Source organism: Cavia porcellus, unplaced genomic scaffold (assembly GCF_034190915.1).
Source record: "Cavia porcellus strain 051 isolate PalLab524CR breed Dunkin Hartley unplaced genomic scaffold, mCavPor4.1 scaffold_18, whole genome shotgun sequence".
Classification (NCBI taxonomy): domain Eukaryota; kingdom Metazoa; phylum Chordata; class Mammalia; order Rodentia; family Caviidae; genus Cavia; species Cavia porcellus.
The window spans coordinates 31,904,006-31,931,952 of NW_026947501.1; positions in this window are offsets into that span (position 1 = coordinate 31,904,006).

The following is a 27,947-nucleotide window of genomic DNA, read 5'->3' on the forward strand; positions in this document are numbered from 1 at the left end:
AGAGAAAAAGTGTAATTTGGAGATGTTTCATGAAATTGGAGAGAGGAGCAAGTGAAGGAAGGTCTTATCTGTAAAGCTACATGCATCTCATGCAGTCATGAAAAAGATGGAAAATTATTGGGGGTTTTAACTGAGTAGAGGTGCAATGAAATCTAATTTGTATTTTTGTATTATTCTAGGAGAAACGCGAAAGTTATGTCCAGTCCTAGAGTCAATAAACCAGTGTTCAAAGTCTTATATTCAGTGAGTTCTTTCCTAAGTATTTTCTTCTGTCTTTCAGTTGAATGTGTTATTGTTATTATTTTGCTTCATAAGTTTCTCTACTGATGATTTCATGAGCCATCCTTTACAAATCTCACCTATGTCTCACCCTCTTGTAATTTCCACACAGTTCAATGAATATCCAGGATAATAATCAAAACATCTTCATGAAGGTTTTAATAATAGGATTATTATATATTATTAAAATCACATAACAAGAAATTATTCCCTTCATGTGAATCAAATAAATGGCAGAAATTAGATGAATTATATCAAAGAGTAATTGTGGAAATATTTCTTTGCATTTTATTAGTATTTCTGCTTTCTCATTGGCCTTTGGCTTACAAACATTAAAAAGCACAATTTATTTGTATGTTAAGACAAATTTTTATCACAGCACTCATTTCAGTAAACAAGAATATGATTCAAAGAAAGATTAGTAAGTTCTATTTTCATTATTATTTTATTATATGCAACAATTTATACAGAGACAAAGGCATTTGGTTCCTACAATCACAGCAAAAACCAAAAGTATATTACTTGCTTCAAATACCCTCTAAACATCAATTCCACTAGAAATTGATTGCGATTATGTAAGGCAGATTTCCTCCAAATAGAAAACATTTAACTGTATAAAATAGCATACTGGGAACTGTATTATGAATTCTGTGAGAGGAGACATATGTTTAATAATTAACTTAGGCTGAGATTTTTATTTTCTTAAATACATAGGAGATGTTTAAAAATATCTTTAAAGCTTTTCATGTTGTTCCTTTGACACCTTCCTTCCTTCCATCCTAAAGTGAAGTCATGAAGCAAGCAATGGTGAGCTTTGTGATATGAAATGACCACTGAGTGGATGGCAAGCTTGGAATCTGGAATATTTAAATTCTACTGCCTTTTTAATTATCTTTTACCAATTTTCACCTGTATTTCATAACTATTAAAATTAATAAATAGATATGAATAAATAAAACTGTAAAAGCAACAAAATGTGAATTTATCAATGTATACCTGGATTCATACTATAAATTTTAATAGTTTGTCATTAAATATTTAGTAAAATCTACTAGGTACACAGACTTTGACCCAAATATGCAACAAGATCATCAATTTCAAAACTTGTATTTGACACAAAATGTTCAGTATAATGAGTGACTTATGTCAAGATAGCATTGTTCTTCATCTGCAAGATTTAAAAAATTTAAATGAACAACGTGATTTGTTCTTAGTAACTCAACAACTATACTGTTATACATAACAACATCGAACAAGTTTTATACAACCTGCTTAGAATATGACAGTAAATATCAAAATACTGTAAATTCCAAATCTTTTATTCAACCATTTTATGATGGAGAATCAATGTAAAGATTTTTAAAACTGTAAAAAATATATTAAAATTGATGTTTGTCACAGTCTTACATACAAGACCAAAACAATCATTGAAATATTGAACATGCAAATAAAGAATTGCATTCCGAAACAAATTAAAAAGTGTGTATATATTTACTAATTTTTGTAGTGGTTATTTCTAATTACTAAATAAAACTATTTACTAGATTATTTATGCCATAAATTCATGAAAATTATCATACTATGTGCCTGCTTGTAGCAACAGACAAAATTTTGACTAGGAATAACACAAAGTCTTAAAAGTGTTTATGCTTATATTGTGAGATTTTCCTTTTTTATTTCTTTTCTTTGTTTCATCTTACTATTTTCTATAATGACTATAGAATACTGATAAAATTTTAAGGAACACAAAAATTTCACTGCTCCTCTCCCCCAAAGAAAATAGTAATATTTATTGATGAGAGGATATTGTGATAAAGATGATGGTATCATACTTAAGAACATTTTGTGAGATACCAAGTGGAAAATACACCAAACAGAATCCTAAGTATCATGCTAAAGACCACAGGTTAGACAAGAAATCAGAGCATCGTCAATATGGCCTCAATGGAAAATACACTGATAATAAAAAAGGAACAATCAAAGAAAAATCCACAGAATACCACATTTTTATGAGGGCCTCATTTCTTAATAACAAAATAAGTATCAGTCCGAATTGGAACTTTCCAAATAATAGAAGCTTTGACATGTGCAGCGATGAAGGAAAATGATCACAGCTACCCCTGCAAACTTTGTCCAGAGAGAGGCACCATGGCTTGGAAATGCTGTTACAGTTTATCAGAAGTCCTCTAATAATGCCATATCACTGAGAAGGGGAAGCATGATCAGTGTATGAAAGAGATGTCACATAACAAAGAAATCAAATCAATTCTGAATTTTGTCCACTTTGAAGACACAATACATGACAAGTAAATATTTCAGTATAAATTGGACGTGGATGTTTGCAAAAATTATCACTATTATATAATGCAATAGACTGGTTTTTTGACATTAAGATTGTCTCCATGGTTTGTTTCAATAAAAGTAGAAAAATGTGTGCTTTAAGTGTCACTAGTCATTTCTTTGTTAGATAAGAGCATGCATTGACTTTCTACCCTCTCTTTAAATTTGAAAGTTGATTCAATGAAACACGCACAAAAATTCAAAATTTAGCTTGAATAGAAGATTAAATTTTCTTAGGTCAGTTTCAAAGAGTAAACACAGGTACTTTATCAAGATGTAAAGATTGCACAATGTCTTGCTTATACCTTTAGGAATACCTAGAAAAATGCTGTCCAATAAAAATATGACTTAGCACATTACATAATGTTAAACTTTTTAACAGATACTTTTATCTAATAGATTCTAAAAAGTAGAAAGTCATTTGTTAATTTTAGTAATCTAACTTATCACAAAATATTAAACAATTTTGACTGTTTCATTATCTAAAATAATCAGCAACAGAAAATAACATTGTTTTACATTGTAAGTTTTTGAAATCTAATGTATATTTTATATTTAAATATTCCTCAAATTAGACACTAATTTGTTATTTGAAATAATGATCCACATTTAGATTTTATAATTAGTTGGAAAAGCAGATCTTCATCCTCATATTTTTTCTGAATACAGTTCTCTAGTAAAAGAATTGACCATCGGTTTCTAAAATTATATGTAAAATAATTGAAAGTAAATAAATACAAAATGCCAGTATTTTAATGAAAAAGCCACATTTGAACAACTCAGTCACTAAAAATGGTTATTAGCTCTCTTACTAGTAAAAATAATACTACAGGAATCTGAGATCTGTTGTATAGGTTAAAGTCATGGAAAATATCTTTTGGTGAGGTAATGTTGAAAATAATTGAAAAGAAGTAGATTTGTAGCATGGAGCCTAGGTGAAAGTTAAAGTCAAATCCTGTTACTTCCAGGAAAGTTAATCGTTTCTTACTGACTGAATGTGTTATTGTATCTGTTTCATTCATTTTTTACTTCCAAATAACTTACATGTCTTTATTTTTTGGAGATTTTAGCATAGTGATATTTTCATATGAATCTGTGAAATCTATAACTTTACAATACTTTACCTAAGTACAAATATAAAATTGTGTATTACTTATCTGACACTGTACAGTTTTTGTTGCATATAACAACAGAAAAAAACCTGTGAAGGAGGATATAGAGAAATGGCAGCGAAGTAAGATTAAGTGGCTTCTTGTCACACTGCTGGAAAGATCCCTAACTGGGAATCCAACCAAGGTCATCATAACACTTAACCAGGCAAACCTAGACCCTTGATCAATATTGAAGCATGATATTGTATTGTACAGATGTTTGTACCTGTTTATAGTACATAATGATTATATTTATCAAGGGAAAGTTTGGGGATGGCCATAACACATCTCTGTTCTTTTTTGCTAACTTTCCCTCTGATTCTCTTTGCTCCCTCCAACTGTTGCTCCCCTTCTGATTTGCAAAAGCTGTCTCCACTTTTTTTCTTCAGTTCTTTGTCTTTTCTTTTCATCATTTTTCCCTCCGCTCCAGATCATGGATCAGCTTTGATCCACAAGAGAAGACTTATAATACTGTGTGTGTGTTTCATACCCACTATAAAGGAGGTCTTCTGAGAAGGGTTAGGAGATATGGTCACGAAACGTTTCTACAACCATACGTAGATTTTCACCAGAGTAGTAAGTATTAACTGGAGAGTCTCTGGCCAGGACAGTTTTCCTTCTTCTTTATACTTCCCTAAGTAAAGGTCTCAAGAAAAATAATGAAACTGACTTCTTTGCAAGGGAAATTTTTTAAAATATGTGTTACATACTCATTTTCTGATTTTTCCTTTAACAAATTAGATCTGTGCCTAAAAATTAGTAGTTATATCAGTAAAACACACACACACACACACACACACACACACACAGACACACACACTCACACGGAACATTTTTTTCTACTCTATTCTTCTTCTGTAGCCCAAAAAGCCAGATAGAGGATTTTCCAATATATCTATGTATTTGTATTTCACACTAGAAATTTATTATTTTTCTCAGTTTCACTTAGAATCAGCCTAAAAGAATGCACTGAGGGAGGCTGAAGGGAGCTGAGGCTCCAGAGAACATCAGTAAAGCCTTATGAGGCTTGAATTATATGAGTGGAAATTAATGACCAGACCCGAATTCACTACATAGCTAGAAGTAGGCGCTATGCTCAAGCGGACCACATGGAGGAAAAGTGAATACAATTGCTCCCGACTGGGGGAGTGAATCCAGGACCTCCTCTGGGCCAAAATTCACAGATGTTCAAGTTTCTTACATGAACTGTGTATTATTGTCATATGACCTATTACACTTCTTTACTTAAACTTAAGTCATTCTGTTACTTATTTAATGTAATGTAAATATTTGGCATAGTGTTTAACAAAAATAATTAAAACTACATTTCTACTTTCCATTATTTCTCAATAAACCAGTTTATACTCTCATTTTCATGTGTCTTCTTGTTCCAATCATTTAGTCTGAATCCAAATGCTACCTAGTTAGCTTATACCTGCTCTGTTCATTGGTAATTCTCAAAGAAGTGTCCAAAACTATTCAATGACAAATTGGCCAAATTATACCTAGAAATATTTTAATAAAAATATATGCACAATAATGAATTCACACAATCATATACATGCATATATTGAGTACATTTTAAAAAAATTATCCTGGGATTATCTTAATTTTGAAAGTAGGACAAGTCAAAGAAAATAAATTTCAAACATCTCTCTCTCCCAATGATTTGTTGGATCTGGGTTGCCAGAAGGATAATTAAATTTTCAATAAATTTGGAGTTGGTTTCTAAACATAGCCATAATTAAAAATTAACATATATAAAATTAGCATTAACCAAGTTACATTAAAAAACAAGAACAATAAGTTCTCCACATCTAGCAATACCTAAGTGATTTACAACATCCCCAGTGGCTAAGGAACATTTTCAGAAAAGGGGTCAGTTAGCCAGGGATTTAGCTCAGTAGCATAAGCACCTGTCTAGCAAGCACGCGGTAGTAAGTTTGATCCCCAGTTCAAAAGAAAAGAAAAGAAAAGGAGTCAGTTAATAAATAGTTTTGACTTTTGTATGCTATATAATTTCTTTTTTAAGAGAATAAAACATAGCAAAACAAAACAGAACAGAGAAAAACGTAACAGTAAAAAAATACAAATAACACAGTATTTCAATAAAAGACAACAGGAAATCAGCAGTATCTACCACAATGTCTTGTTTTCTTCAAAATAGTTGTCCATACCTTGACTCACAATAAGTTAATATACATCAAAATAGTATAAAGACAAACAAAACACAAGAATGAGAGCCTTAAAGGCTTTTTAAAAAGACACTAGAAAATCAATAATGGCTACATAATGTTTCACATTTTCTTCAAAATAGTTGTCCATACCTTCATACATAGTGAAATCAAATAATTGAAAATAGACTAAAATCAATCAAAATGAACAATAATTTAAAAATGTAAAGAACAAAGCATTATTGGACTTTGAAACAAAATGTTAGGAAATCATCAATGGCTACCATGATGTCACATTTTCTTCAGTGTAGTTGTTCATACTATCACACATAATAAAATCAATTCTTGTGAACCCTTTGGGTGTAATTCTAGACACAAATAAGCCTATACGAGTACATCTATCCTTATTGTGTTAGAAAGAAAACCAAAACAATAAATAAATAACTATAGGAGCCTAAAACAATAACAATGCAAGCTTTCAAAACAAGGTGGTAGGAACATAACAAATTTTGTTGTTTTGCATAGTTATGTTTAAAAGTTTTACTTGAATTATCAGATATGGTCATAAAAATTGATCTAATCCTATGGATGTTACCTGTTTTGTTCCACGAACTAATAAATTTAGTAGTGCAATCATCCAAGTAATCTTAAATGTATATATACAAATTTATATCGTTTCTTTTCTCTTCATTCTTTTCTCCTTTTTCCTGAGTTATTTTTCCCTCTTTGAGGAGTTCCTTATCCTTTCACAATATTTATTGAAGATTTTGTACCTTATTTACTGTTTCAGTTTCTTACATTAAAGAGATGATATGGTATTTATGTATGTGAGTTTGATTTATTTCACTTACAAGTATGGTCTCAAATTATTTCCATTTTCCTATAAAAGCCTCAATGTGGTCTTTTTTATTGCTGAGTAGCATTTCATTGTATAAAAATACCACCCCTTTTTTATCTATTCCTCAGTTGATGGGGAATAGATAGTTTTATCTCCTCAGTTTTATCTATTCCTCATTTGGGTTGTTTCCATGATTTAGCTATCACAAACTGTGCTGCTATAAACATGGGTACACATATATTACTCTTGTATGATATTTTCAGTTCTTCCCAGAATATGCCCAGAAGTGAAATATCTGGGTCAAACTGGATGTCCAAATCTAGCTTTCTGAGGAACCTCCACACTGATTTCCACAATGTTTCACCAGTCTACACTCCCATTAACAGTGCAGAAGTATTCCTTTTTCCCCACAGTCTCTCCAGCATTGGTTACTGGTGGTTTCCTGATCCTGGCTATTCATTCCAGATTGAGATGGAATGAAACCACATGAATTGGGAAAAAACCTTGGTCAACTGTCTCTCAGACAAACTAATATCTAGAACATATAAAGAACATTCAAAAATCAGGTACCTGAAATGCAAAGATTCTGTCCAAAATGAGCATCCGAGATGAAGACACACTTCTCAGATGAAGAAAAACGAATGACAAATAAATACATGAAAAATGTTCAACATCATTGTTAATTAGAGAAATGCAAATTAAAACAGCACTGAGATTTCATATCATGCTACACAATATCTTTTCATAGTTATTCAACTGCAACTTTCTAATATGGAATTGTCCAGAGTATAGATTACATAAATTAATAGTTTAACAGAATTCACTAAAACTTTATAAAGTTAAATGATAGGAGCTGTGGGTGTTGCTCAGTGGTAGAATACTTGCTTAACATAGAAGAAGTCCTAGATTCAATCCCCAGCGTAGCATAAAACAAATAAATAGACAGATGATAGGTAGATAGATAGATAGATAGATAGATAGATATGAAAAATCCAGATATGACTTTCCCTGACACCTTTCTAGAGTCTTGAAGTTCCTTGCATCAGTCACATACACATAAAGGAGCGGTTCTGAACTGTGCTAATATACATCTTTTCCAAAATCCACTTCTGGAGGCTTCAAAATGGTAGCTTAAAATTGGCTATAATGTTAATATTTACAGCATTCAGCTTAGCAACATGGCTAATCGTGTCTTTTATTTCTACCTCAGAGTGCTGGTTGTAAACATTTACCAGCACATCACACGTAAGTGTGTTCAAGAAAAAAAAAAAAAAAAAAAAAAAAAAAAAAAAAAAAAAAAAAAAAAAGACAAATGCTTGTTAAATTACAGTCATGTATATTTTTTTGTTTTCTACAAAGGGGATAGTGATAGATAGAGGGACTGAACAATAGTCCTAAATTGGACTCAACTGTGCCTTCATCAGGACAAAAGAGGATTTCTAACAAGGAAGCCAAGTTGAGGGTCAGGGGAAAATTATGCAAAGGAAATATCAAAGTTAAGAAGTTTCTGAGTAAGTTCACTTTGATGGGATTCTTACTGAAACCTGCCAGGGTATTAAGACACTGGAGTATGGGCAGATAAAAAGGCTGGTGGTTTTTCCTAAACAGGCTGAGCATGAGACTTGTTCTATTTACCTACAAAGACGGAGAAAGCTAACACTGGCCTAGTCAAAGGATGAGACTTACAAATCTTTTCCTCAATGAAGAGTCTTTTGTCAGCCCTATAGCTTGACACAGACCAAAGAATCAATACATTCCTACCTGAAATTTGAAACAGACCAAAAAGTCAACACACTTCTAAAATGTCTGTTTCTTCCTTGCAGCTGATATACTGTCAGATAGCAGAATCTGACAGGAACAGGGAGGGATCTACTTTTGTGTGACAACACAACTGCATGTCTATAGCTTTAAAAATATGTAAAACTAGCATGTTTGTCAGTGATTAGAACACATTTAACATTTCAACTTCACTCAGGATTTTGCAACATATAGTCAATGTTAATATTCAACAAATACGAAGCACCTCTTGTATTCTAGGCATAAGACATATGTTGCATTGGTAAATTAAATAATTCTGTAATGAAAATAAAACAACCAAAGAATAATGAATGATTTTAGGTGGATTATAATTTCAAATGCAATCCAGAAGACTTGCATTTAAAAATGACATTTGAGTGAAGACAACAAAAACTTGAAGGAAAGGTTTGCTCATATGGGAATGAAGGGACAGGAGAGAAAATTTTGGCCACAGTGAGCAGCAAGTGCAGTCTGCTAACTAGAGAGAAGATTGTGGTGTTTTGCAGACAAAAAGGGCACCAGTAGCTGGAGTGAATGGCCGTGGACTGTGAGAGCAGAGGGCCCAGGGATGCCTGGTAAGGCAGGTGGGCAGTGTTAGAGTAGTTTCTTATCCTAAGCACAGAAATCGGTGGTACATTCTGAGAGCTAACCTAATCTAACCTGCTCTTTTTATCTAACTTGATCTTTTTCAAGTTTTAAAGAATCATTGAGAACTAGGAGAGAATATAATACATTTAAGATCTGAAAAATGTTGAAAATTCAGAACTGATGATGGATATGGTACAGTTCACTGTACTCTTCTCTGTTGTGTGGGTGTTTAAAATTAAAAAGGAAACAAAAAAAAAGATTTTGTGATGAAACAAACTGTGGAGAATGATGTTTGCAAGTGCGAGTGAAAGCTACTATAGTTCTGGCAAGAAATGATTGTGACTTAGACTCATGAAGATAGCAAAAATTAAGAGCCAGATTCTGGGAATATCTTTAAAATAATATGCATACTGCTTCCTGAAGAAGTTAAATATGTTAAACAACCTTTCTTTTCCCACAATTTCAATTCATTCTTTATTATTTATATCTGATTTTTATTTCCTTATTTTTGTACACAAAACCAAAAAATATAACTTTGTCTTTCTATCTTCTACTAGCATGAGGCTTACTTAACCTTCAGCAATGTGACTGTTATTAAAGGTCTTTTATGCACCTGGCAGTAGATCAGTTCCTTTTCTGTCCACGTTTATGGATTCCAATCACCAGGGGTCTTGTTTAAGCAAAGAATCTCAGGTTGTACTACTCTTGAGATTGAATCAGTGTTTCTCTCAGCACTTCTCTATGTTAAAATAATGCCATCTGTGGTTAGCCAGGCTTTAACCAGTCTCACCTGGAAAGAATGACGTAGTTTTGCCATAAATTATGCCTATACCAAGTTGTGTGCCAGCTTTCAAAATGACAAGAGACTTTCACATGTTAGAGGTAAGCCTACAGAAAAAAAAAAATCAAAAGCGTGCAACTAGCTTATTTCACATTAAAAAAATAGTCAATGTACCAGGCAATTTGGTCTCTCTCTAAAGTATTATTTACTTGGATAAAATTAGAAAGATTTTTCACAGGTCTGAGCATTAGGCATTATGTCCTCAGTAAGCACAAGACAAAATCTAGCACCATAAAAAAATTAAAGTAATATAAGAAATGCTGGAAAAATATATGATAAACAGTATCTAAAAATATAGCTAGACTCTTAAGGAAAAAGAAAATGAAATAAATAAAAGTAATAAACCTAAAATGAAAGCTATTACTCTTAAATACAACTGAGTGCCTTTGATTCTAAGGACTTTGGTTTCATTTGCATGTCTAAGATAGATGGTTGCAAGTGAGAAAGCTGGAATATCTCCAGAGAAAAATGAGGAAATAGCTCAGAGAATGTCAACATCGTTGGCCTGTCTCTGTCTGGTGTCTCTTTGGTACAAATAAAAGAAATGTTGCCTAAAATAAAATTCCATATCATGTATAGCATTCAGTTTAAAAGTAACTTTGCAATACTTATGTAAATTACAATCTTCATCATCAGTCATTGTCACATAAATAGTTCTAGATAAGAAATGTTGCCTGGGTGGTTTTCAAGAAGCACTGAAAACTCTCCTGGAAAGATACTTCAAAACAATGTCCAGCAGATACTCTTACCCTTTGACTCATCACACTAGGACTTTACAGGACAAAATTACAAAAGAAAGGAGGAAATAATTTTCCATGATTGAGTATCAGGTAGGACAGATAACAGAGCTCTTACACCTAAGTGATCCTAAACAGAACAGAAATTGTGAATGTGGAAACCTGTGAAAGAACTGTGAAAGGTAATTGATAGATACTCTTAATAAAGCAAGTGTTATATGATCAGAAAAAATATGGGAAGTTTTGAAAAGGAAACAATGGTTCTTTAGAAGAATATGTAGTTACTAAAACAGAAAAATAAACCAGAAAGATAATACACAAAACTAAGAGAAGTTATGAGATACAGTGCTGGTTTCAGAAGGAGAAAGAATGAGAAAAATCATGTTAAGTGATATAGTTGCTGACAGCTTTAAAGAATTGGTTACAAACATACAGTCTCAAATGCTGTGTGCAAATTTTTCTGAGCAGCATAAAGGATACCAAAGTACATCCAAGATACTACATAACCCAGTGGTAGAATCCTAAAATGACTAAAAAATCTAAATCACAAAAATCAAATCAAATTGAATATTAAACTGACAACAAACTTTCAGAAACACTAAAAGCTGGAATGTTATAGAATAAGATAATCTAAATTCTGATGAATAAAATAATTAACTTCTAATTTGAAGCATAAGTAAGTTGAAAGTCATTGTTTATTTTAAAAAGATCAAAAAGTTGAAAAACTGAAGTATAAGAGGAAATATTGATTCTTGATATATAATTTTTGTTTGAAATGTTTAATATAAAGTCAAACTTTAGTTTTTAAAAGTCAAAATTTATTTCTAATTACCATAACCCTTAAAAATGCCAGGATGGTTTATTGGAATATTTCTGTATTTTATGTAAATTGTCAACAAAAAATTTCACATGAAGAAAAGTAAATGGGACATTTTCAGTAGTTTTGATTTTTTTGTCTATAATTCTATGGTGTGATTCAGCTTCATAATTCTTACATATTTTTCCATCTCTTCAGATTTTTTAAGTGACTGTATCAATCATTACCTATTGAAAGCTCATAAAGTATTGAGTCCCATTTTCAGAGAAGAAAAAATTTATGAAAGAGTCTTTTGTTCTATATTTTTTTTTTTGCTAAATTTATTTTTTACTGCTTGGCACACACACATTTTTCTCTCCTATATCTAAATAGGCCTTTACTTAATATATGCTGCAAACACTTGTTATCTCTGTAGGAGATATTTGGCATTCAAATTACATCTGAATGCCAAAGCCACATTCCCTGCTCTCTTCCTCACTTTGCTTGCTGCTAGCTTATGGTATTTTCAAGTTGACACCAGAAACATTGAAGAAGGAGAGGTTTATTTTGACTCACAGTTTTAGAATGTTCAGTCCATAGCCAGTTCGAAGGTAGCATTGGCATCACTGTAAGTTATAGGAGAAGAAAATCTGCTCAAATCATGGAGGCAACAGTGCAAAGAGAGAAGGGAGGAGCCAGTGAGGCAAAAACACTCTTTCAAATCAAACCTTCCATGACGTCTCTTTCAAACCAGAGGCCACTTCCTAAAGGTAAGTGCACTGTAGGAGGTTCTATCTTCCTCTAACCCGAACTATTTTAGATGTAAACCATCACATTTACAAATATGGCTTTTTCTCACTTAGACTCTGAAGACAATGACTAATCCTACAGTATTTATTATTTACTATCTGTTGTAACTCTATTTCAAATAACCAATATTCCATTCATTTAAGCTGATCCTTTCTTACTTATCAGGCAGTTGTCAATGTTCAGAGTACATTAATGAGCAAAATTCAAAGCTTTTGTAAACAAGTGAAGCAAAGAACAAATTTTAAAAATAAATGGTAGTGTATGTTGGGCTTTGGTAGTCTTTGGAGAAAACATAAAATGAACATACCATAAAATGAACCATAAAATGAACAGGAAAAAAAAAATAGGACAACACAAATCTACACAGGGAGATCAGCTCCATTTTTAAAGTGATAAGGCAAAGTTCATTATATGTGACATCTGGGTAAAATATGAAGACATTACACATATTTTTATCATCAGAATGAGAAGTATTGCACACACAGGGACCATTCAGTGCAATGATTCTAAGGCTAAAAGATGATTAAGCAGGGAGGATAAATTGAAGAGCACAGGTTAGAGATATAATGGAGGTTCCAGCTGTGACATATCAAAGCACTGTCAGAATGCTACTCTCTACTTGGTATGAGAAGATGAATCTTAGTAAACATTATGAGCTTTACTGAATCTTTACAAAACTTATATGTCAATGTCTAAATCTCCACAAGTTCAATATTGACCTTATTTTCAAGAAGGCCATTGCAGATGTAATTTTTTTAAAATGAGATCATTAAAGTGGTCACTTATCCAGTATGACTGGGGTCCTTCCAGGAAAGGGAAATTGCGACAGACACACAGAGGGAGAATACCACATGAATATGAAGACAGGAAATGAAGTGATGCTTTTTATGTAAAAAAAATGGTCAGTGATAATGAGAAAATTTAGATTCTAACGTATCATATCTTTTCATGTACAGCACTTCCATAATGTGAAAGCCAGTTTCTTCTTTTTTGTATTGATATATATTTATAATACATAATAATGGATTCATCTTGGAGGGTTGGTACATATACTTACTGCATCTTAATCATTTTTAATCTCTTTCTCTCCTAACCATTCCTTTTGTTCCCAACCTCAGATCCTCTCTCATCTCCACTAGGTCTAATTTCCTGATTGCCATCATTTTTTTTTTAATTTATCTTATTTATATTTTGAGTTTCTTAAGGAAAGAAATCATATGAATTTAACCTCTTGGGTTTGACTTATTACATTAAGCTTTATGCTTTTAAATTGCATCCATTTCCCTAAAAATGACTCAAATTTATACTTCTTTATGACTGAGTAGTGCTACGTTGTATATATGGCACATTTCCTTTATCCATTCATCTATCAATGGGCATATAGGCCAGTTGCAACATTTAGCTATGATAAACTGTGCTGCTATAAACATGGGTATGTTTGCATCACTGTAACATGATATCTTTAACTCGTTCAGATAGTGACTCAGAAGTACAGATGAGTCAAATGGAATTGTACCATTCATTTTTTTGTAGAACTTTCATATCTGACTTCTGAACAAGTTCTGTTTTAGAAAAACATTTGTGTGTATGTGAGTCCAACAAAATCTTCAAAGAGGCTTTTCTCTTTTTCTTGAATAAGTTTTAAGATGAGTGGTACTCAACACTGACCCTGCATTGACACACAAAGAAGTTTATCCACCTCGTCTATCATTTATTTAGCCATGCTTTTTAGATATTATTGTTGGCCAGAAGCACAGCAAGCTTCACATGTTTCATGATCTCATCCTTGTTCTTTAGAATTGTGCCAATTGTTGAACGACTCACGTTATGATAACAAGGGAATTCAATCATCTTTTCCCTTGGTCCAGTATGTCAGTTATTTTTATTTTTTAGGGCTGGGGATTTAGCTCAGCGGCATAAGCTCCTGCCATGTAGGCAGGCAGTCATGAGTTCAACCCCTGGTACCGATAAAAATGAAAAAGACAAAAAAAAAAAAAGAAAGAAAGAAAGGAAAATGGAGAACTACTGTATTTACTCCCACATAAAATCATTTCATGCTTTACAACACCAAGAAGCCAGAGGAAAAAAATTACTTGAGAATAAATTTCACCAAAGAGATGAATGATGACAGTTCCTGAAACAATTTAGGAAGCCTAACTTTTTCCTTCTCAGAACTGCATTCTGGAGTAACAGATTAACCAGGATCTGGTATCCTGAGTGTACTCAGTGCTAGCATTTGTTTCAGGCAGAATGCTAATTCAAAACCCAAAAGCGATTCAACTCTCAAAAACTAAACCAAACACAACAAGAAGTTCTATCTCTTTCCTTAAAAATACTTTTAAAAAAGAAATTATCTTAACAAGAGATTGTAACTGAGTGTGGCAGTGCACTCTTGTAATCTTAGCACTTGGAAAGCTGAGGCAGGAGGATCATTACAATTCAAGACTACCCTGGGATACAAAGTAAACACGAGGTCAACCTGAACTTGCTATAGCAAGACCCTGACTCAAAAAGACCGAAAGAGAGAGAGAGAGAGAGAGAGAGAGAGAGAGAGAGAGAGAGAATATCTTATCCTTGATACCACACTATAAGTTATTTCTTCATGAGAGCAGTTAAAATCTTTTCTATTTTGAAATATTCATAACTTTATTATTCAATTATTTTCCCTGATCTTTTGTCTTGCTCTTCTCTATTAACAAGGTGAATGAAAAAATAGAATTCAGTTGTGTGACTATTTTTCTATGGCAACCATGTGTTTAATGAGTAAATAAAAGTTTGAAAGAGCAGGTGTCATGGTTTATGTCTGTGACCCCTAGGCCCCATGAGTTCGCATTGTGCATTTGTGAAGGTTCATTGTCTAGTGCTTGGACTGATGGTGTCAGTGCTCCACCCACATAGGGGTGGAGCCAGGATGTGATATAATGGCAGGAAGAAGGTGTGTCTTGCTCTTTGCTGGTTCCTGCTTGCTGTTTGCAGCCCAAAAACTGTGGCCCTGCCATGCCACCCTGCCTTGGAGCCAACTGAGTGTAGACTGAAACCTCCAAAAACTGTAAGAAATAAACCTTTCCTTTCCCAACTTGGACTTCAAGGTATTTTGTCTCAGCGATGAGTAAAAAGTAACTAAGATACCAGGGACATATCTTAGTGGCACAGTATCTACCTGGCAAGTGTGAGGTTGTGAGTTTGATTCCCAATACCAAAAATAAATAAATAAATAAATAAAAGTTTGAAACCGTATACTCCAAGTGGGGTGTCACATGACATATTGATTAAAAATATCAATCCCTCAAAAATGTGATAAAAGTTAAATTCATATCTAATTGTTTCTCATAACACGACCTGGGTTACTACAAAGAATACAATTCGCCATAGTAACTTTCATCTTAAAGTTTATTTAATCTTTCTTAATTGACATATTTCCCTGAAGCTGTTAACCTATTTTGTATTTTGTTCATTTTTCAATCTGATTACTTGTGATGCAAGAATGGTTCAATGTGTACAATCAGCATACATGACAAAGAATTGAAAATGCTCACTATTTTAATTGTCAAGCTTAATTTAAAATAAATATGACTGTGATTCATTCTTTCCAAGTATTAGCGCTCTGTATTTTTCATAAGTAATTATTTCTTGCCTAATAAATTAAACAATGAAAATACATATTGTTTCAAATCTAGGGTTTTTTTAGCTCAGCGACGTTAAGTGTCTGTTGGCAAATGTGAGGTCATGTGTTTGATCCCTGCCACCAAAGGAAAAAAAATAATCCTACATATATTTTTGCAAGAGTACAAAAAGATGTAATAATACAGATAAAGTTATAAACAGAATACCTGCATCAAATATGAGTTACCAAAGTAAACACGGGAATGAAGGTTTTTCAAGGGAATGAAGTTGTTTTAAATATTCTAAGAATTTTTTATTGAAAGATTCTGTTTTACAAAATGAAAATGTCAAAATTGATTAAATAACATTGCAGATTGATCATTCCAAAAAATAAAGTATTAACCTAAGTCCTATGTGAATACAATCAATAGCAATGATCCAATTAGATTTAGCAACAAGTGATTAGGCTCTTAAGACTAGTAGTAAGTGAAGATTGCACACCAAAACAAGGAAAAAGATATGATAGTATGATAAGACAGTACAGCAAGATATTTCTGCAAGTTTCCATGTGAGTTATTTCCATTTACTCACATCACAATCTTTTATGGTAAGTGCATGTTTTCTTGTATTCCTAGCTAAATAACAACAGAAACATATCCAAGATTTTGAGGACAACTATATCAAAGAATAGCTTCCAAAAGAAACTTTTCATTAAGTTTTCATTTAAAGTAACCACGTTATTGATAATGTACTGTTATGCGCATAATGCTAAGTATGTTGAATTTTTATCTCATTTAATTCTCAGAAATGATGTTAATACTTGTATTTTTTAGCTAAAACAGGAATAATTTGATAACTAACAATACATAAAGTGCATTTACTAAATCTGATAGAAAATCATATCATTAATAGTATGAAAACACATTCAAGTTTATCAGTTATAGTTCCCAGCTATTGAGTAATTGAAAGATATTAATTAAAACGTTTTTTTTTAAATTATGAGGGTGTATGCAGGTAAAAAATTAAAATTACAAAGATTTATGCAGATTAAAAGTAACCAATCAGAAATAAAGAAATATTTCATGGGATAGCATACTGATTTGCATATACCATTTACTGGCAAAAGGGTGAAAGGAGGATGCGACATCAAAGTACTGGAAAAGTAGCTGTTAGCCTATCCAGGGGATCAACTGAGATTGATAAAAGTACTCATTCTGCTCTCTGAGGGACATGGAAGTGGAAAATACAAAGGAATAACTGCCCTACAGTTACTCATCTCTCATGAGCAAAGATGGAGGGAAAGCATTTTTTGCAGATTATCAAGATTAGATTTGTACATCACAGAAGTGAGTAAAGAAGGGGAGAGACTATATGAAGTGGAAATTATCACAGAAACTTATTTATAATAAACAACTAGGTAAAAATTTATAAAAAACAACCAGGTAAAAATAGATGATCAATTCAGTGAATCAAAGATCAAAAGCAAATACTCATTAAAATAGTATATGGTAAGTAAGTCATGAAAAAAGTTATGTCAATTGGGACTTTGACTTACTAAATCTATCTATTGCTGTTTCTAAATACTGTAACATGAAGATATATTTTTATTTTGCCCTCGTATTTGAAGCTGAAACTAATAGTCATCACAGCTTCAATTATGCACTTATTCTTGGAGACAAGGCATGGTTCCTGTTCTAACATTTTTAGGCCCTCGCTGTTGTTACCAGAGACAAAGTGGCACGAGGAATAATAATACCAGATATAATACAGAAGTCCAAGAAATGGAGGCAGAATGAGAACCAGAATAAAAGGCTGACAAATACCAGAGAATGCAAAAAGATAAGGGTACAGTCAAAGATATAGACATGGGAAACTGTTAGCAAGATAACAAAGAAGAATGAGAGACTGAGTGAAAAGCCAGTTAGCCAAGCTACTCACCTATATGGATAAGCACTTCAGTTATTCAAGTGCTTGAATTTATATAGACAGCTTCCCTGTTAGTTATACAAAGACCTCTATACCAGCTTCTTTATATCATCATTGTATTCACCTAGAAGATTTGAATGCTATGTATAAAAAAATGTATACATAAAATTTATACACAAAATTTTGGATTCTAGGTCCACATTTAGTCATATCATTCAGGAGTACATTCCAATTTTGGTTCTCATTTTATATATAATGTGACTGACACAAAGTACATAATTCTTAAAAACCATTTAATGAAAACTAAAAATGGTTCCTGGACTAGGAGAAGGTACAAAAGTACTGAAATGATTCCAGTTATTTTCACCACAATGTGATGAAATCCAGACAGATTTGAAGAGGAATCACATATTGGAAACTCCCCGTATGACATTTTCAATCTCCCTTCTGAAAACTAATATTTGTTTATAAGAAATCTCCTAAGGAAACTAATTATATTATTATTTCTTACTCATTTTAATAAAAATCTATAAAGAAAAGATGATAACGTACAGATGATAGTAAACTTATTTTTCTCTGACTCTCATAAGGCCTTCCCTAATTAGATACTGGTGGATTCCAAATCCCCTATCCTGGCACGAAGCCCTTTAGCATGCTCTGCTGACTCCATGAGATCGCATGTTATTAAAGCTCATCTTTGCCAATCATCTGTGCCAGTCATTTGCAGGCACTCCAAGGATGAGTTGTGAAAGCCTGTCTCTCTTCCCAGATAGTAATGCTTATTGTCATTCCCAAGGAACATAAAAGAGATGTCTCTATTGCAAAGTCTTATAGATCTTGCAGTTCCCACACATTTTGGTAACTGTTTGATATAATTATTGTGTCTCATAAAATAAATTTTATACTGTAATACGGTAGCCTGCTGTGCTGCTTCACTTCAAAATAACTTATGGCTACTAGATTCCCCCATACAATATTGGTCCACAGCAGTAATAAAGTTGTCATCAAGAGCTGATGATAGACCACTTTGCATTGTTATAACTGCCTTTTTGGATTATAACTGTTTGCAACTTTATGAGGTCTTCATAAATGTGATCAATTGCAATAATAAAGTTGTAAGGCATTTGTGGCAGCTTCTTTTTCTATGCCTCAAAACAGGAGCTGCCTGGTTTGTTGGTCTGTCTGTGATTGCACTGTTGACTGGGGTAGAGCTCTGGGCTATGACAGGAACAAGCTAGTTAGTTTCTATAGTTGTCCCTGGCTTCTGGAGGCTTTTATGAATTAATCATGTAAATTGTAAACCCATTCAGTTCAGGTAGTGGAGGGATAACTTTTGTAGACTATATAAACAGGAAGTGGCAAGTCAAGCACACAATTAGGAAATATTTGTATTATTTTTACAAACATTAGGAAGTCATGGATCATATTTTATTATTACACTGACTTACCGACAGTTAGGATTTGTTTTTCCTTATGCAAGTGATATATACTAATGTGTTTATTTACTTTATAATAATAGTAAAATCATATATTGCCAAATGTGGCAAAATGTTTGGAAGACACATTCATGAAAGCTACATCTCTACACCAGTTTCTGGGGAAAATAAAATCTAAGTATTTTTAAATAAATAATTCACATTATATTCAAAATGTTGTATATGGTAAATTAACACACCTATCTTTCTTTCATAGCAAATAAATTACAGCTCTCAAGATTGGCACTGACATTTCAAAAACTTCAGTGTCCATTAACACTTAATATGATTTTGTTGCTTTTAAACATTATTTTCCTTTCTGAAAACAGTATGAACAAATTGCTTCTTCTCTCTTTCAGAAATACTTTACTCCCATACTTATTTCAAACATATATAACACAAAACATAAATTACCTTTGGGCCAGGTTGTTCATGCTGACTCAATTATAAGCAAACAAAAAAAATTGAAATAAAAATTTGAAAACTGATCAATCTTTAAAATAATTTAAATATACAAAGTAATATATTTTTGAAACAATTCACTGTCAACTTTATACAAAATTTTGTGTACATAGAAATTAATTTATTTTTGTAATTATCACATATATATACATAAAATTTAATTTAATAATAGCATTATAAATTAAGAATGGCACACACAAGCAGGTTTACACTGGACAAAAAATAATAGCTCTAACTCATAAAATATTTATATTATTCAAACACTGTTACTTATGTCTATGTTTCTGTAGCATAGTATATACAGATAAATTGAAGCAAATTAAATATTATGTTTTAAGTATTCAGTTATTTTGTGCCTTGACTTATCAAATTATTAAGGAAGAATTTACAAATTAATAAACAATTTATACCCTTGAAATTATATTTAGATTTTTTTCACTTTCATTAGCCATTCAATTTAATAAAATGAGTATTTAAAAAAAAACTATGCTTTTGAAGTATTTTCATTATATGAATAAGTTATTCATCATTGTTATCCTGTGATTTGTCCAGTAGTTTTCTGACTGGTGGCCATACTTATATTGCATGGTTGCAAGATAAAGCTACAAATCAAATTTCCTAATCTCACATAATTTCTAGTATAAAAAAATCTCCACCTGACATTTCATATGACCTACTTAATTTCTGGGGTGTCAGTGTGGCATGTAAATAAGATATCTAAGAAAGTGAGATATTTTCAAACAATAGAGCAGTCACTATAAAAACTACTGGAGTTTTGGAGTAAGTCTTAGTTTCAAATATTAACCTTTTCTGTACTTAGCGCAGAAGAAAGATCTGGGCACAAAATAATATACAATATTTTGATAATTTTCTAGTTGATTAAAAAGAAAATGGGGTGCTTTAAGAAGCAAGAAGTTTTTAATTATTGATGAAACATTATAAATATCTAAGTAACCACACAAAAGATGTGAGAATAAAGAACGCTTCTGCCCTTTCATAATAATTCTCGGTTTGGTAGCGTGGAAGAACTCCCACACACATATCCATTAATCGTTTCTCTTTTCACATCATTTTTATTTCGTGTACTCTATATCCTGACCTCTTGCTATCCCAAATTATCAAATTATTTCCAATAGTAAGTAACTCTAAAGGTGGAGGGCAAGTATGGGATAATGAAATATTACTGCATTTTACATCATTTTTATGAAATATAGACTTTCACAATCACTGTCAAAATTGGACTTAGCAATACTTAATTTTTACTTTAATTATCTCTATAGATTATGTTCCTTTACAAGCTCTACAAGTTCAAGAATATAGATACTTTGGAGACATTCCAGGAGAAGGCAGTGAAAATGATTAAGATGCCGGGAAATTGGCTCTGTTATTAAAGAGAAAAAGAATTGGCAGACTAAAAAATGGCAAAATGTAGAAATATGCATTAGGCGTAGCATTACTTTTTTCTTGGTATATCACAAGAACATGCAATAAAAGACTGAATTATATTGATCCAAAAGTATTTTTTAAACATGAATAAAACGACATCAGAGAAATAAACTAAAGTAGTAGTTTTCATTTAAAAAAATTATTTAAGCATAAATATGTCATTCACTATCTGATAATGATGCTACATTTACTGAACTTAATGCTGATATTTTAGGAGTCTCTTCAAGGTGAAGTGCAAATGATAACAAAAAATAAAATATTTCCTCTGAAATAGTAATGTGAATCTAAGAATATATTACTCAGTAATGTACAACTGTAGGGAACTGTGTGTTCTCTCTTCTGAGGCGTTGGCTGCATATGAGTGTTTAATTTGTACTTAGGTGTGCGCATACACATTACCAAGTGAGAGTGGGCGTCCACAGTGATGACTAATTATATCCCGCCTATGGGTATGATTTCTGCCCTCCCCAAACTCTTAAAGCATGCACAACTTTATACTTACTTTGAATTCAGCTTAGAAATTGAAAGACTTGACATTATAGTTTTCTGTATTACCTTGGACATTAAAAACTGGTTAACAATGATATGATAACTGTGGGCATGCATTCACACATGGAAATTTTTAACTAGGATTGAACAATAGTGTTTGCCCTTTGAGATGATTCGCATGTGACACTCACAAAGATTATCTCAGTAAACCTCCCTTTTTGTAGAAAGTTTCATCTGCCATATCATTTTATAATCTAGAGGCTTTACTAATTTATTTATTTATTTACCCTCTCTTAATGTACTTGAAAATGTTAACGTAACACCTTTTTTTATTTTCACACATCCTGTAAGATAATTCAGCAACAATTCTATCTGTTCCAGTCTTGAGTTGAGGAGTTTTTGTCATTAGACATGAATTTGTGGATGAAAACATTTCTAAAGGTCATCTGAAAAATATTGGCATTTGAGGTATAGAGGGAGTAAGATATTACCATATTGCTGGAATCTGACAAATCATAATGGATTAATTAATTATCAGATTGGCTTTTTGTCACTAGTCATTTTGAGGTCATATAGCAACTAAGGTAAATCATGAAGCATACCTCCTTGTCATGTTTTCTTTAATGCTTTCCCTTGATTTTATTTTACTGAAAAAGTACATTCAAAAATGTAGAAGAAATAAAGGAAAACTAGTCAACAACTCCAGGTTTCACCTTTTTTTTTTCATATTTTAGTGTTTGCAATTGTAATGTGATCATAACTTTACACTTCCTTATCCATTGTGTTTAAAACCAATCTTGAGTTTTGTTGGATCATTGAACAGAACTGTTTGCAGTCTCATTGTTTGAATGTCCACTTTATAAGCTTTAATTTTGAAATTTGAACAATTATTTCTAAGATGACAATATGTAATCCATTAACTAGTGATTTCCTACAGTTTATTTTTTTTCTGTAGACCTGTATAACTTGTACCCTTTCTCTGCTTTTTTTAAATCTTTTTATCCTTAAATAAAAAAAAAACCTGTTTCAACACTTATTTAAAAAGTATATAATGAGCAATTATTGTCAGCAACTATGTTCTAAGTACAGTGATACCACAGTTTAAGAACTTAATTTGCTGTAATTCATTTTACAATTACTAAATGAATTAAAGAAATTTATCCATGCAATTATATTTCCCCAGGATCACTCCAAATTCTGTATTAGGATATTTTGCAGGAAAAGATTCAGTATGAAATGTATGTGTAAGTATACAACAAATTTATGAGGTAAACTTATGGATAAGAATTGGAAGAGACCCACTGGCCTCATGCTGTTGTATCAGAGAGAAAAGAATCCAAAATGGTTTTCCATATATTAGAATACCTGATGATTCAATAATAGTCTAAGGTCAAAACCCTGGAAGACCAATGCACTGACTGGTGGAAATCTGCTTTGGAAAAGCAAAGACTGTGTTGGAAGGCTGAAGAGTTTGCTCTGGAAACCTGAAGGAAATAGGCACCAACATCTGAAGGTAATAGTAATCACTGGAGTGTCATGTCTAAAAAGAAAAGCAGTGAACAGACTTATTTGTTGGTGTCATCCATATGGAGGGTAGATCAAAGCTCCTCAGTTTGCTAGCTACATGTCAATCATTCGCAGAAGCACCCAGAGCTTTACTGATTTGTTAAGTGATTCTTACACAAGTCAAGTTGAGATATCAAAATTAAAATCACAGGAGCATTTTACTCATCAGTAAATAAATCCACTGATGTACTCATAATTAAATGTGATGTTAGGTAGTGAGTTGGCACTGGTCAGAAGTGGTGAGTCACTGAATCACATGATCTACAAACATATTTTCATCCTTAGCTTTTACCTGCATTCTCTGATACATTAACATCAAATTATAGGCTATTTTCCTCACCAGAGGTCTAGCATGCCTCTTCTACAATAGAGTCAGCCACTGGCTAAAAATGGTAATTAAAATAGAACTCTCCTTTAAATTTCAAATGTTGAGTATTTTATCCCAGTGAGAAGAAAGTCACAGATTTTAGCACCAGAGAGGTAGGTTTGCTGCTGTGACTGTACCTGATTATATAGTTTACAAGTCATTGTGGGAGGAGACTTGAAAATTTTGTAGATGCCAGTTACTGGACCTCTAGGCTGCTGTACACAGAGTTTACTGGGTGATACTGATCAAAAATCAGTGCACAAGAATGTGGATACAAACTGTATATAGTAAAGACAAAGTTCAGGAGGTTTCAGTCAGGAAGAAAGACTCAGTTGGCTATTGGACCACAAATTGTGTATTTTATACCACAGTAGGAAAAAACTATCTTTCTTTTGCCCAAGTCCTGAGACTTCGTAGGAGATTGAGAACAAAAATGGCAGATTAATTAACCTGGAATAGGAAATTTCAAGGCAGTGCAAGTTAAGGTTAAAACATGAATATTACTAATTTACAACCTAATTTACAGAGAGGAAACAAAAAGATTATTTTTTTAAAATTTTCAGCTTATTTAAAAAGAGTTCAGATGCTCCAATAAGAAATTATCTACAAAGCTGGAGCAAAGGACCGCATAGTTGTCCAAAAGAATTGCATTAAAATGGAGTTAAGTGTTTTTCATAATAAAAATAGCTCGAGGGCATCTCCAGAATCAGTTAGACTCCATTCTTTGCAGGATTGAAGGAGGCAAAACTCTAAAGCTTTTATTGGAAAAGACAACACATAAGGCCCCTTTTGGAAAAGGCATGTCTAGGGAATTGGTTCCCTGGAGTTCACTGTGTAGTGCTCATCTATCTACCCACTCAAAGGCCTCTGCTGTCATGGTCCAGGGAGGCCTAGTTCCTGGTAGTTCCTACTGTTCTTGCTAGTAAGACTTTAGTGTCATCTGTATAAGGCTGGGTTTTGAGGCTTGCAAATACTGAAGTTATGGGATCAGAGAGGCTTTCATCCAGATTTCAAAGGAAGATCTAAGAGGCCATCAAGATGCTTCTCAGAAATTCATAAAACTGTCAGAGATCCTTCCTGTTTCCTGCTTCCTGACTACTTGATCTTTTATTAAACTGTGGACATTAGGTATTTGGCCCAATGATTGATAAAATTGACTAAGGTATTGGTCTTATCAAAGATTGTGCCTAATAGTTCAGTGATAAGCAGGTATATTTAAGATGAAAGAAGAGGGCCAGAGACGTAACCCAGAGGCACCATGCCTGTCTGGCAAGCATGAAGTCCTGAGTTTGACTCTTGGAAAAAAAAAAAAAAAACCTAGAAGAACAAGAACAAAGGAACTGGGATTCAGTAATTAGTCCCCAGAATAATGAAAGCCCTTTGAGGGCTAGAAGTGATCATTAAACCATGTAACACAGAAGGATGCACATAGGATGAAGTTTATTCCTGGATAAAGTCTAACAGTGGAGCACAAAATCCCACAATGTGTAATTCTGGCAATTTGGGGGATGGTTTGCACTCAGTTATTACTATGATACTTCTGATACCTAATTAGCAAATAAGAAATATTTTCTGTTGTTATTTTATTCAAGTGGGCAACCTTTCTTTTTTACATAGTTTATAAAATTACACAATTAAGAACTTCTTGGAAATCTGTCAAAACTCTGTTTCTCAAAAAAAATAGCCTTTTATAATTTAATAGTAAAACTGCATGCAATTTTATATTACATAATTAAAAATAACCTTATGCCTTAGATGCCTTGAAAAATGTAATCAAGTGATATGACTCTCCTTCTAAAACATCTGTCCATCAATTGTTGAAATGAATATCCTTCTAAACCATCTGTCATTAGTTCTTACTATAAAAATGATAAAATTTACGAAACAGAAATAATTGAATCTGTAGTAACAATGAGAAACCACAGAAAATCAGAAAACCCAGCAAGAACATAAAAACAAATGTGCTAAATATGTAGATTACTTCTGATAGTCAGACTGTGCATCCTTGGGATTGACCTCCAACCTTGTGCTTATCAGGTAGGCACTTATGCCACTGAGCTAACCCTCTGGCCCGGAGAATCAGACGTTTATAAGGCTGATTTTCCATGTATCTTCTCTGTCTTATGATCCAAACTGAGGCAAGGATTTTTCTATTTGTCAAATAAGTCCCACATAGTTCATGCTGAATACTTTTGAAGGGTAATATTTCCCCCGTGGTTCCACATTCCTCACTCTGCTTCCTAACGCCTAGGAGGTAAACTGCTTTCCCCTTGCATGTACTTCTTCCTTGATAGTTCTCTCTTAAAGCCAACCAACCAAAGATTGAATCTTCCTTGAGCCAAAATAAAACTCTTCTCCTTCACTTTAGATTTCAGATATTTTGTCCCAGTGATTTGTTTCCTGTTTTGGTTACTTTTTCTTGTTGCTGAGACAAAATACTTAACACCTAAAGTGAAAGAAGGACAGATTTATTTAACTTACAGTTTTTAGAGGTTTCAGTCCATATTTAGCTGGTCGCAAGGCAGTTTGGCACGACTAAGGGGCAACCAGTCATGGTGGCTGCAAGTAACAAGATTGAAAAGGCAGAAGGGAAAAGTATACCTCCTTCTCTTCCTTATATTTTTATGTTGGCTCCCTGCCACTGGGTGTGTCCAGCACTTATATTGCCAATCCCAAGTAGTAGACAATGGACCAATAACAAATGGACCAATAACTCAGCCACCTTTGAAAGGCCTAACCCTCCATGACTACATGAGACTTTGGGGGGTTGCTTAAACACACATCACAATATTCATCCTGGTCTCCCAAGGACTTATGTATATCCTTTATGTAAAAGATGTTTAGTCCATCCTTAAGAGTTGCCAAAGTCCTGCTGAATAGTCAAAGTCTCAAGTCTCCTCTAAGATCTAAGGCAAACTCTTAGCTATAAATAACCCTATGTACAAATGAAGACAAAGTTAAATATTTCCAGCATTCAATAGCACAAGATAAGCATTACCATTCCAAAGGGTACATACAGGGGAATACAAAGGAATAGAATCAAAAGAAATCTACAGTCCAGCAGAGTGAATATTAAATTATGGAGTTCCGAGTTTAGCCTGTGAAGCAATCATGCTGTGAGCTCCAAATGGCTTGAGTGACTCCACCCCAACAGCACTTCAGGTGTGTGTAGATCGCATGGCTTCTCTCTTGGGTTGATTTTGCTCCCTCTGTGAAGCTTTTCCTAGATGATCCATGTCCTTAACTTTTTCATACTTCTGGGGTCTCTACTATAGCTTTGACTTCACACAGTTTCACACACTGCCCTCTCAGGAGTACACTGGCTGGCCTCTCAGGCCTTCTGAAATCAGGATAGAGATTTTTTTTAACTTCAGAAGTCTTATATTCTGTATACACCTAAAATCAGTGCCACATGGATGATGTTGAAGTCTGCTGCCACTTGAAATGACAGCCTGGCTTTCCTCTCTCTTGATGATAGGGGTTTAGTTCCTGGATTGCTGAGCACTGTGAATCTGAATCTGAGGAAAATATTTTTTATGCCACCACCATTCTGGAACCTGGTGCTGCTGCCCCCATTTTGGAATCTTATGTTGCCTCTGCTGCCATTCCTGAACATGGTGTAGCTGCTACCATTCTGGAATATGGGGCTCTGTGGCTTTCTCCTCAAAGCAAAGTCTTTCATTTTTGCAATTTTGAGGCTGCAAAGAATGATGACCTACCACTTACCATTATGCCTCCAGGCCATTTTTCTATTCTCCTGTTCCTTCTCATCAGTAAAGATCTCCTTAGCTCTACCTTTATAGTTAACAGCTTTACTGGAGTTTCCTTTCTGGCCAAACTCACAATATTCTGCTGAGCTTCTTGTTCTTGAATCACAACATAAATGTGGCTAAATGCCCCTAACTGTAACCATGCCATCACCTCAAAATTAAATTGCTTTGAAATTTCTTCTGTCAGATTAGTTAGTCCAGCAGCCTTAATCTCACTCTCAGGAAGTCTCTGGACATGAGCAAATGCAGGCAAATTTTCTGCCAAGTCATAACTTATATTGTCTGAAGTACCACAAGTACCACAACCTGTGCAGTCCTTCATGGCAGAAACCTCCAGGGCCTGATCTTTACTGATTTTCTGGTCTTCTGAGCTCTGAATAGAAACTTTCTCAAAAAATAGCCTAAACTTTCAAACTCTATGCTTTAGGTGACACATCCACACCTTTCCAAACCCTCTCCACAAGAGAGAGAGTTTCTCAAATGCCTTGAACA